We start from the raw sequence: 11,898 nt of genomic DNA on the forward strand, positions 1-11,898 counted from the left end.
CCCATTGGAAATGGTACTTGCTTTTGAGTGCTTGATGGATTGCAGTAGAGAGGATTGATGGTAATCCTGTTTGCCTTTGCATTCTTCATTTTACTTTGGGAAGAATGTGAGAGACACTACACTTTCCATTACCACTGTTTTTCAGCTGGTATTTCTGTGTTGGTGAACAATCCAGAAATGGCTTATTCCATTTTACTATTTACAGCAAGTGCACTACACATGCTGGGATTCAGACAAATGTCCTGAATTAGTGTAAAACAGCTCAAGAAATTTGGAGTGTGAAGGACACTGTAGGAATCCTTACTGCATTGAAAAATGGGCTACATAATGGCTTTTCATTATGTGTATTGGTTTCAAACTACCTTTAGATCTTGAATATGTTTTTGTCTTAGCCTGCGCATTTTGAGTTGTTCCATAAAATTGTTGTATACCAAAGCAACATCTCTCTTCTGCTTGATCTACTGTAGCCATTGAAGAAATCACTTTGTGTATTCAGTTGTTCAGACCATTATAGCCCAGAAATTATTTTTGTCTGAAACTGAGGAAAAAGAATCATGTGCTTTCTAGATGGGAAAAATAGGATGTAGGACAGCAGGTCCAGTTTCTGCAGCACTCTTCTGTTATCCTTGTGCATGTTCATGTCAGGTAGGTGGGGCTGAGAGAGGAGTCCAGACCTGGAAGGTAAAGACCACTGAATCCAATCACTCTGAAAGACTTTTCTAATCCAGTACAGCCAAATTTATGCAGTGACCTAGTGAGGTCATTTTAATATGAAGAGGAAGACTGATTGGAGAAACTAGGAGATGGAAATTAAAGACAAGCAAGCCATAACCATTTTCAATTTTGTAACCTTATCCCTTAAACAACCCTACAGGAAGCTTTTCATCTAAGTGTGGTTACTTTATGGGATTACCCGCATAAGAGAGAGAAATCGGTAGCCAGCTGGCTCATCAAAAAACCTTGATGATGTAAATTTCAAGAAGCTTTCCCCAGACATCTTGCACTGGAAATCTATCTGGACTAGTAAAAATCTCTATAATTACCTAAAATCCCACAAACAATTTGTCTTAGTATGTCAGTTGTAGCTTATCAGCTTTATGTCCCCTTTGTATGTAAAAATCTGTGCTAATGCCACTGTCAGTCATTAGTGTTTCACTGCTCTTTGTTTTGTTACACTGCCCAGTGCATTTGAACTCCACCAGTCTCAGCATTTAATCAAAAAGCCTGTGTCTCTGTAGTGCTCTGAGAACTGCTGGCATACAGTTGGGAAAGACCATGTTACATAATTTTTGAGAACAGATTTATTGCAGATTTACTATTTTTTTCCAAGTGAAGCCCTGAAATTAAGCAATCCACACACAGTTATTTTGGTATTGGTTCTGACAGAGAAGTGACATTACATTTATTAATAAACTAGAGGGAATTTTATGATTTAATATTTGTTTTCATTGAAATGAAAATTATTTGAAGGGGAAAAAAGATTTTAGGAATGATTAAAACCAAAAAGATAAGTTAATTTAACAATAAAATTATCTTCCTTAAATCTGGAAATACATACATGAAGAACGATCTGTGTTTTCAAATTGTTGAGCAATATAAACAGGGCTAATAAACATACGAAAACATAATCTTGTATTTGTCAGGATTAATTCCATTGACACTCATTACACATAATTCTAGTGTCTAAGAGTTTGTCCTATCATATTCTTCAAACAATGTAACAGCAGGAAAGTTGTAAACTTTATGGGGTTTAAAATTTTACTTATATAATCCCATGATAAAAATTAGTTATCAAAGTAGCTCAGAAAACTTTACAACTGTTTGGCTAGAATTAAATCTGAGGGCACTTGAGCACTTTAAGTACAAGTTTGGTGTTTTAGGGTTATCAACCCAAGCTTATGAGTGGAAATGGCTTCTTCTTAGTAGAACAAACTTTCCTGATCTTTTCCCACTTGAAAAGAGGGGTAAAGGAAATATGCCAGAGACTAAAAAGGAAGGCTGTAGTTGTGAGGATTTCTTCCTCAAGTTCCCAGTCTGGTTCCCAAACCCAAAGAAAATTAATTCCAGGAACAGAAAATGCCTGCAAACTCTTTCTAAAAAAAAAAAACAGTAGAACTAATACATTTACACTCTCAAAGAAAGCACTTTGTTCACCCCATCATAGTAGGTAGTAATGCTCACTTTGTTTATGGAATCTGAAACTCCATGGTTCTGGACCCTGGTTAAGTCAAACTTCAAATTGTGCTTGAGTTAAAATCAGATTTGGATCACTATTCTTTCAGGAATGTACATCTTTAAATAGATTTCAGATTCCTGTGGCTAGATTTCCCCAGACTAAATGCACTGCCCTTGGCAAAGGATTTGAAAATGGAAAAGGAAGTGAGAGCTTTAAAGCTTTTGTGGCTCCCTCCTCTCCAAGCTGGCTGAAGTCAATCCAGTTCCAAGTCAGTGTGCTCAGATGCCCCTGGCCTCCAGGAATTCTTCTGGCAGTCAGCAATGGATGCAGGCAAAAAGGCAAGAGCTACTTACTTTTCCTTCTGAGAAAGGGGCAGGAGAGGGAGACCTGAGCTAGGATCCTGGCCTTCTGCCTAAAAGTTATCTTCTAGAAAGGAAAAAACCATTAAGAATCTTTTTGTATTCAGAATAGATTAATAGTACCATTGGGAAAAAGATCTTGCTATAAACTGGACACAATTTTGGATCAGGTTTATGAAGAAATTTGAAAGGGCAGAAGATCACCTGGAGGATTTGGAAAGGAAGAGATCAGGTGTGAGGATGATGGACATTGATTAAAACTGATGTTAGTGTAGCTAACAGTAGTATATGTTGCTTTATAACTTAATGTGCAGAGACCTACAGCTCATGTTTGACAAAGAAATGCTGGATTATGTATTTGATTTTGAATGCCTTGGTTTCTAGGAGCAACTAGGAGGACAGATGCTTAAATGTGTTGAACACAAAGGCCCTGTAAGTTAATGAAAGCTTTCCTTATGTGAACCTATGAACAGCAAGGCCCCCAGGGTCTAAAGTTTGAAATGAAGTGACATCACATTGAAAAATCTCACCCGACCTGCCTCAGTATCTCTGTTTATAAAGTAAATATTTTAGATAGCTATATACTTCCATATAGGTTATATAAGCTCACAGTTGTATTTGAAGATCCTTCAGATAAATGCAAAAGAGTACTAAAAATATATTCTAAGTAAGAGACTACTACCACAAGTGTTTTACTGATGTCTACTGAGCTGACAAAAATTGTGTGGCCTACTGTGTACCAACTGTAGCCAACATATAAGTGCACTGTTTATTGTCCAAATTTAGATGTAGAATCTTATAATGAATCCTAGAACCCTTTTGTCAGCAGAGAAAAAGGAATTAGACACAGCCTGATGGACCACTCACTGATTTATAGAGACTGAAACAAAGATGTAAATGATTTTCAGTGGAAATCAGTATATGCATTGACACAGAAGTTTCTCAATATTTTAGTACATGTATCTCCATAAAAGTAAAAAGAAAAAAAAAGTTAGCTAAGTAGTAATGTTAGAATTTAAAAAAAAATTAATGAGCTTGTCAGAGACATAATTATTCCTCTGTCCTTCACAGGCAGAATATAGACACAGAAAAACAATCTTGAATCAAGCAAAGCAGCTTCAGTCATATTTGCTCTCACATTTTTTTCCTTTAAATTTGATCTATTCTTGGGTTTTTCTTTTCAAGGGGTTTCAAAAAGTTTGAACCATGATTTGAAAACACAGAAGAGTCAATAACTAAGTAAATGTCTTCTTGTGGGGGATATAATTTTTCTTGAAGGTTAAAGCCTAAAGCACTATGATTTGTAAGTTAAATTCCTCCCTATTTTTGATATGCTTCCAATTTATTAGCTGGATTTGTCAACAGCAATGACTGAGAGACTTTCAAAATGGGGTTATGGGCACATAAACCCAGAAATAAAATGCAACTTTTCTTTAAAAACACTTTTAAAATATTTTTTTCTAAATTTAGAATATCAGGCTACTATATTTCATTCTTCAGAGCAGAAGGGTTAACCAAATATTGCAGACAGATCATTATGAAATGTTTTTCTCTCTCCAGAAGGATGATTTTTTTGCACCATGCAGTGCATTGTGCAATGTTCCGTTGCAATACAAACTATTTCTGTGGCTGTGGGGCCTCTTGTTGAGTGGGAGGTCATGAAAATTCTTCTTTGCTCTCTGGTGATTTCATCAAGTAGGATCCGTTCTACCAAAACTGAAATGGCCCCTGCTCAAGCTTTCCCACAAATCAAAATGCATATGGAGGTTTTTTACTTATTTCTGTTGTAGAGTAGTTATTTTCCTTTTGAATTATGCCTTTTTTCCCCTCTTTGGTGGTGATGTGTTTCAGGTCATGTTCTCCTGTACTGTGATCTCAGTTTATTCCAGCTCAACTATGATCTGCAACATGTTCAGCATCTGCATCCATCTTTTTCCAACCTGGTAGTAGGAACACATGATCATAGAGAGGGAACTGCAGGCTTTGGGCCTCTGCCCAGAGCACCAGGGCTGGCCCAGCCATCACACAGTGTAGATAGAGGGAGCTGAGTGCCTGCAGTGGCTGTCACTTCACAGCTGGCAGTGTGACCTGATCCACCCTCAAATGCCACACAGGGAAATGCCAGTGTGAATTACTGCTTACTGTTATTTTCAAAACATGCTTAGGTCCCATTAACACTCTCTCAACTCTTGCTCATTAAAACAAAGTTGATTTTATCAGGGAATGGCCTCTCAAACCACAATTTTATGTGCTTCTTTAATATTGAGTTTACTAAAGCCATTTTATCAAATGAAACTTTTAAAATAGACTTGTCAGCTATTTATGCCAACATTGACTCCAAAATTTATTTTCATAGTTGAAGCACGTGTCCCAAAAGAAATTGGGAATTATGGAAACAGCACTACAAAACCAATGGGCTTTGCAAGTCTGATTTGACTATATGTTATATAAATTCATGCTCTCCACATTTAAACCCCCCAGTGGAGTTTGAGTTCTACCAGCAAAAATCAGCATTGCTCTGCTGGTTTCTTCAGAGTTACATTGGCTTATTGCCATTGAACCTCACATCTGAGGACGTGTAGATAATTAACTGATATACATCAGTTAGGATTTCCAAGAGCTTTGTTGTATACTGGTGGACATCTGTCATTCCTGCTTCATACTTTTCTTATTGTTAAAATTCAAAAAATAACAGCATAGTTGGATAAAATGTTCTAGCCACATCCCTAACTGGATTTTACAGAGGTGCATGATGCATAGCCTGCAGTATTCCTGCTTTAATCTAGGTACTTTGCTTCCTAGATCACGAAAGATCATGAAAATCCTTCACTGAGAAAGGAAAGGTGTTGCATTTATTTTATGACCTGCAGTTTTAATGCAGACCTTGGAGACTCATTAACAGAAATTAATTCATCAGTTGTAGAAATTTTCTCATCATTTCAGTCAGACTAGAAAAGAGAGTTTAGGATCAAAGTAGGTCTATGAATATGTATTTTTCCAAGAGTTCTGTAACCACTTAGAAATGGATCTCATACGAAGGATCTCATACAAACTCCAGTTCATAATTCAGCTTGGTGGTGGTTTCTACTATTATTCAATATTTTGAGCATATACACAAATGTTTCATTCCATTCAGTTTGTTGGGTTTTTTTTTTTTTTTTTTGTAATATGAAAGACTTCCTTAAATCTGACTTATGTTTCCAGTTAGTAAAATTAGATGTTCATTGGCTTGGATGAAGTAATGACTATTTTGTTTGCTGAATTAAGTGCAATCAAATAAACAATCCAGGCCTCTTATGTATTAAATATAAAAGTCACCACCACTGCAGTTTGAAAAATCATGTGAGGAAAATATTGAGTTGATGGGATCAAAGTAGTTTAAATTTTAGTAGAAAGCAGCAAATTTTCTGGTTTGGATGGGTTTAAATAATACATCTGAGACAATTATCAATGGTGGGACTGTGCTATACTGTTGTGTTCCCACAAAGAGCAAGTAAAAACCTCAGATGTCAAGTGTCATGCTTCTCAATTATCTTATCCTTAACAAAGGTAATAGGATATGTAACTTTCTGAGGTGCTAGTTCTAAAAGTATGAAGCAAGCATCCATTCCTCTCCTTGTTTTTTTGATGAGTCATCAAAATCATTCTTAAACAGAGAGGGCATACAAAAATGGACACGTGCCTTGAAAACCTGGCCCAAGTTATTTTATTTTTGTCTCTTTGCCAAAGAATGCTAACTATTTTCAAAGGCTATTTACAAGTTAGAGGAAGTTCCCACCAGATTAGAACTGTTTTAAGAAAAGTTAAAACCTGGCTCAAATTATTCCACATCACAAAATCTGTTTAATCTGCACATACAGTTCTTGCATCTATAAAAAGAGTTAATTTTGATAAGGAAACCAAATGCATTGAACCTACATAGCAACATGTCTTTGTCAAAGGCTGCTGTTAGAGTCCCTGTGGTTGGTAATGTAAACAAAGTGCTGTAGGTCTGTTTTGATGAAAGATCAGTCAAATAACTCTCCTTTTGCTGGATAGCAGGAAATACTTTGGACAGCAGTTGTAAAGATACTGGTATCATTTTACTGTGACCTGAGAAATGAAACTGGCTAAATAAACCACAAGTAAATTGTGACCTACCTTTAGTCATAGGCAAAAAGTTACATAGTGTCACTTTATTAATCTGATTATAACTTTTATTCTTTTTTCTGTGCTATTTTTTTCCACTATGGTGCAGAAAAAAACAACTGTGATTCATAAAACAAGTTGAAAAAATAAACTGGGGATCCATTTTTGTAACTTCATGAGTGCTTGAAATTCTACTAATTTAGAAGATACATCCTCATCCCCATAGAACTATTTATAGTAAAGATGTTAAATATATCTTGACTGTATGACATATGAGCAAAAAGAGTAATTTCAAAGATGAACAGAATTTCTTAAATAAATTGCATACCATAACCACCAAAAGAGGAATTCTACTTATATCTGATAAATAAAATTTTAACTATGTTTGGATGTACAAGAAGCTTAAACACAAGCTATATGTATCTACTTATCTGTCTGTCTATCTATCTACTAATCTATCTATCTGTCTATTTAAATACTGGATTGGGAAAGTATGAATCACATTTTATTCTAAAGTTGATAAAATGAAGAAATATAAATTCTTGAGTGATCTCAAGAGCACGAAATACTCAGGGACTGAAGTTTTCTTCTGGGGTATCTTGGTTTGAGTATCTTGAAACCAAAGCATTCACATTTATTCTCCCTGACATCTGAGCCCATCTCTCGTTTTATTCTTTGGTTACATATTGGCAAATAAGTTGAAACTTTATGATGATAAGAAGTAAATGTTCAAGAAGAATTTTTGCCAGAGCCATCACTAAATTAAATCTGACTGTTGCAAAATTGTTATGTCAGAAAACTTTCTAAAAATTAAAAACTCTAAAATGGTTAGTATGAAAATTCTTTCTCTCCCTACTCTCAGTGACAAACTTGTGATCTCACAGCTTGAAAGATGCACTGAATCAATCACTTTATTTTTTCATCTTCTTGTTTTTATCTAATGGTTCAATTGCCATCATTTGATGTAAATGTCAAAGGGCTTCCCCTGTTTTTTGAGTTTTTTTGAATAATAATTTTATTCCATTGGGATTCTGTGTTCAGCATTGATCATAACTGAGGGAAAATACTGAATTCCAAACCAGTACAAAATCAGGCTTGCAAATTAGTGATTAAGCAGTAGAAATATATTTATAGTATATACAAGAGTTCTGGAACAGGTTCTGTTGCAGGAGAGTACACTTTTTTCAGAAAGCTGGTAACACACTTGTGTTTTGCTATTAAAAATTGTATAATCAAAGTGCATTATATATATATATAATGTATAAAAGTTTATATATATATATATCACATATATATATTTTTATATATTTATACCAAAAATCATAAATTTTAAATTAAAATTGAGCAGAGATACAGTCTAGGATTGGGTTTTTTTGTTAATTTCTCAAGCTGTGCAAAATTCAAATAGTAGAAGACTTTCCATATAAATCTAAAATATAAAATATTTTATCTCACAAGCAGGTACATTGGCATGGCTCCCAAGGTTCATATTTTTAATTGTTTTTAGGCAAAATTCTGATCTGCAATTCTATTTGTGTCATTGTAGTTATAATGCTGTAAGCTGAGGCACAAGGTCTTCAGGCTGTGCTGTCTCTGCTGGGCCTAGAGCAAAACTTAGCAGCTCAGCTAGAACAATCCCTGCTTTCTCTTCTCCTTTAGAAACATCCTGTAGGTCTTTAACATCTCTTTATCTCTCTGGCAACCCAAAGAGGCTCTCTGACACCAGCCTAACATTCTTCATCACAAATCAAGATGTGTAATGGAGCCTTTTCAATCTGAAAGAAGAAGACTCTTGCAATGGCAGCACTCTAAAAAGACTGTGTCAGCAGGTTGCCTGTATTTATCTGGGCAGTTATTCCAGGGTGAATCATCTGCATACAGGAGTATCTGTATATCTCTGTCTCTGTAGACATATTTGGAAGGAAATCATCCTATTACTGACATTTACATTAGTGAAATCTTTGTATTTTTCATATTACTACTTTAATTTACTGTGGTAAAGCTAAACTGAAGTAAAGCACTTTTCATGTTGCTACCTCAACTCACTGTGTAGCTCATCTCTGTGGAAGTCACAAGCAAATGTTTTGCAAGATCTGATTCCTGCACTTGCAATTCTCACCTTGCAGTGAGATAATGAGTATTCACACATAACCTCCTCAGGGCCGTTTCCCCCTGATTACAACATATAACAGAGATTACCCACTGTAAGCTGCTGTCTCAGAAGTCACTATTCTCTCTCTACACTAAAGAAAGTACTTGTTTAAGAGCTGCTTTCCCCACTCAAAACTTCTTCCACTGAACTGGAGAGAGTAACAAGTGCAGAAAATCACTTACTTGAAATGCAACAAATAATGAAAATTACAATCTAGAACACAAGGAATGACAAGTGCTGTCTTACTTTCTTATACCACTAACTTATTCTTTAGTAGATACTAGGAGCATCTTCTTCAAGAATCATTACACGTATCAACAACAACCATATCAACCCCATCCTATCATCTTGTTGGATTACTTTTTGGGATTCCCCCAAGCAGCAGGAGAAAACAGCATAGTGATGCTTCTGCACTCGCACGTATGTAATGATTTTTCTTACATTTTCTCTGAAAGGTATATTTCCAAATTCAAAAATATATATTCTGTACTCTTAATGTTCTCATGACAGTTATCATAAACAGAAAGCATGGGGGATAATTGCCCTTTATTTATGCAAAACTGACATGCAGCAATCATTGCCAATTGATGAGCAATAGTTAATATGACATCAACTTGTGTTTTAAAAACATTCACTTCTGGATTCTTATACCAGGATCCTGTCTTATTTGTAGTTGATCCGCTTGCCACCTAGATATGAATATCTTGAGGTGGAATTTTATCTAATTTCTTTTCCTCAAAATAATAAATATTAAAAATAGTATGTTATACTTCCCATTATAAACTAGAGTTGCTGGAGCATGAAGGGATTTTATTTGTAAAGTTCAATCAAATACTTTTATCAAATACAAACTATAATAATGGAATGTTCCCATAAATGTCAGCACTTTATCATCCTTAACACTCAAAATCCCTTAAAGAAAAAATAAAATGAAGAACACAAAGACAAATGTTGAGCTTAGCCAGATGTGAATTTACAGTTAGCATTTTATGAACCAAATACCATTTGAACAGAACAGTAGAAAAAACATTTTAAGATATTTTTATTTAAACAAAATAAAATATTTATGCAGGCAAATTTCTGTAGAATACAAAGGCAAGCATTCATCAAGTCCTGTTGCCCGTTTTGCTCAGCTCAGTATTATGGTAAGTGAATCTTGTGAGTCATAGAGCAGGAGCTTTATACATGTTTAGTTATGTGGGTGGTTCCTCACACTGATGTGGACTTGCCACAGGCAGCTGTCTGTGTAAGCTGTGCAGTAATCACTGATAAACTCAAAACCACAATATTCCTTGCATGCCTTGCTGGGTAGAGCCTGAATATCATCACTGCAGTACAGAGGTCCCCTTCTTAAAAACATACAAAGTGTTTTTAAAATAATCTCACAGTACTGAAGAACTGCAGTTCAAGGTAAAGAAAACTGATTACAGATATGTTTTTACCTGTAGGCAAAGCCAGGTATCCAACCTGCCTCTTCTAGCCCACTCCCATCTCACAAGCACTTATCTGTATGTGGTGTTTTTAAAAACATGACTTCATGGTGGTCTGAATGTAAGCTGGGATATTAGTGACCCAAAACTCTGCTCAGATGATGTTTGCACTGTAGGAAAATATCAGCTGCTTTAGCCTGGGTGAGAAGTTACTAGCTGAAAAGATAGTCTGTGTAAATGATCTGTACTTTTTTAGACTTGAGACAGGCTGGGTCAGGCTATACTGGCAGAGGTTTTCCTCATATTATTTCCTAATGTATTACCAAGTGTATTCTCAGATTCTTCCTGTTTGTTTGTGTGCTTGCTTCTATTTTTTTTCCTTCAGTTCTTCTTCCTCTATTATCTGCACCATTAAAAATAAATTTCCTGTATTTTCTCTTATCTGCTGCTAATGCAAATCTCTTTTCCTCTTACCCATTCTGTATTTCCTTTTCTATTTTCCTTGTTCTTAGATTTCAAAGTTCTGTCTTCTTTTGCTTATTATTTAAAGTATTTTAATAGACTTTTTTAAAGCCTTTGTCCACCTTCTCCATATCTCTGCTATGAACCCTTTCTGCAATTCAGAAGGGATAATGAGATTATTTCAATTGTTGAGCTGCCTTTTCTTGCCATCTATGCCCACTTTACCCTTTATTTAGTGTGAGCAGGTGGTACTTACTCAATAAATCATAGGAGAGAATCTGCAGAATGGCTGTCAGGGTGCACAGAGAAAACTGTTGTCAGTTCTTGGCAGTGTGCTGAATATATATGCAGTCAACAGTAACCAATACAAAGGCACATTTCAAAAAAAAACCCACCCCAAAATCCTAAAGGTAAGTAAAAGTGTTCTTGGGTTCCAGTCCTATTTTTAACTGTCAAAACTACACTTTCAGTAATGAATCCCAAGATAACACCAGCTTCAGCCTGAGCTTTGCTCTCAGCAAACTGAGGTTTGTTCTGCTGAGATTTTGCCAACTGCTCCTTTCCTGCATGCAGAGTATGGTGAGCACAGCTCCCTTCCCAACCCTCAGCACTTGCTCCACAGGTGGGTTCTGACTGTGCAGGGAGGTCCAGCCAGAAGAAAATGCTTCTCAAAAGGGCAATACACCTGCACAGAGCTCTGTGGTTTTCTGCTTCCAGGTAGCCAACTACCTAGTTCCCAGCCAGCCAGCTTAGAAAGAGCTTAGATTCTTCTTGACAGCACAGAGCTCTGCATAAACCAGGGAAGCCAAGGTGCACTTTAACTTTCTCCACTGACACCTTCTCCTTCCCTGGATTCCATGGGATGGATGTGCAGGTGCTTTAGCCAGAAGGCAGCCAGGGCACAGTCACAGGTGCACACCGAGGGGCTCTGGGCACTGAGGGAGGGTGCAGCCTCTTCAGCACTCACACTTCTGGCAGGAGTGCTCAGAGTGAACAGCCCCCTTCTGGTATTCAGACACTGATCTCCAAAGGATGCTATTCCTGCCTTTAAAGGTATGAAGAGCCATCAAGTATTTTAAATAAGCATTTTCAAGATTTTTGACCTACTCAAATAACTAACTTTGGGTATTTTTAGTTACTACTTGCTGTGGCAGAACGTTTCTTTTAACCACAAATGCGTGCAAAGATGCA

This window comes from Molothrus ater, chromosome 7 (genome assembly GCF_012460135.2).
Source record: "Molothrus ater isolate BHLD 08-10-18 breed brown headed cowbird chromosome 7, BPBGC_Mater_1.1, whole genome shotgun sequence".
NCBI lineage: Eukaryota > Metazoa > Chordata > Aves > Passeriformes > Icteridae > Molothrus > Molothrus ater.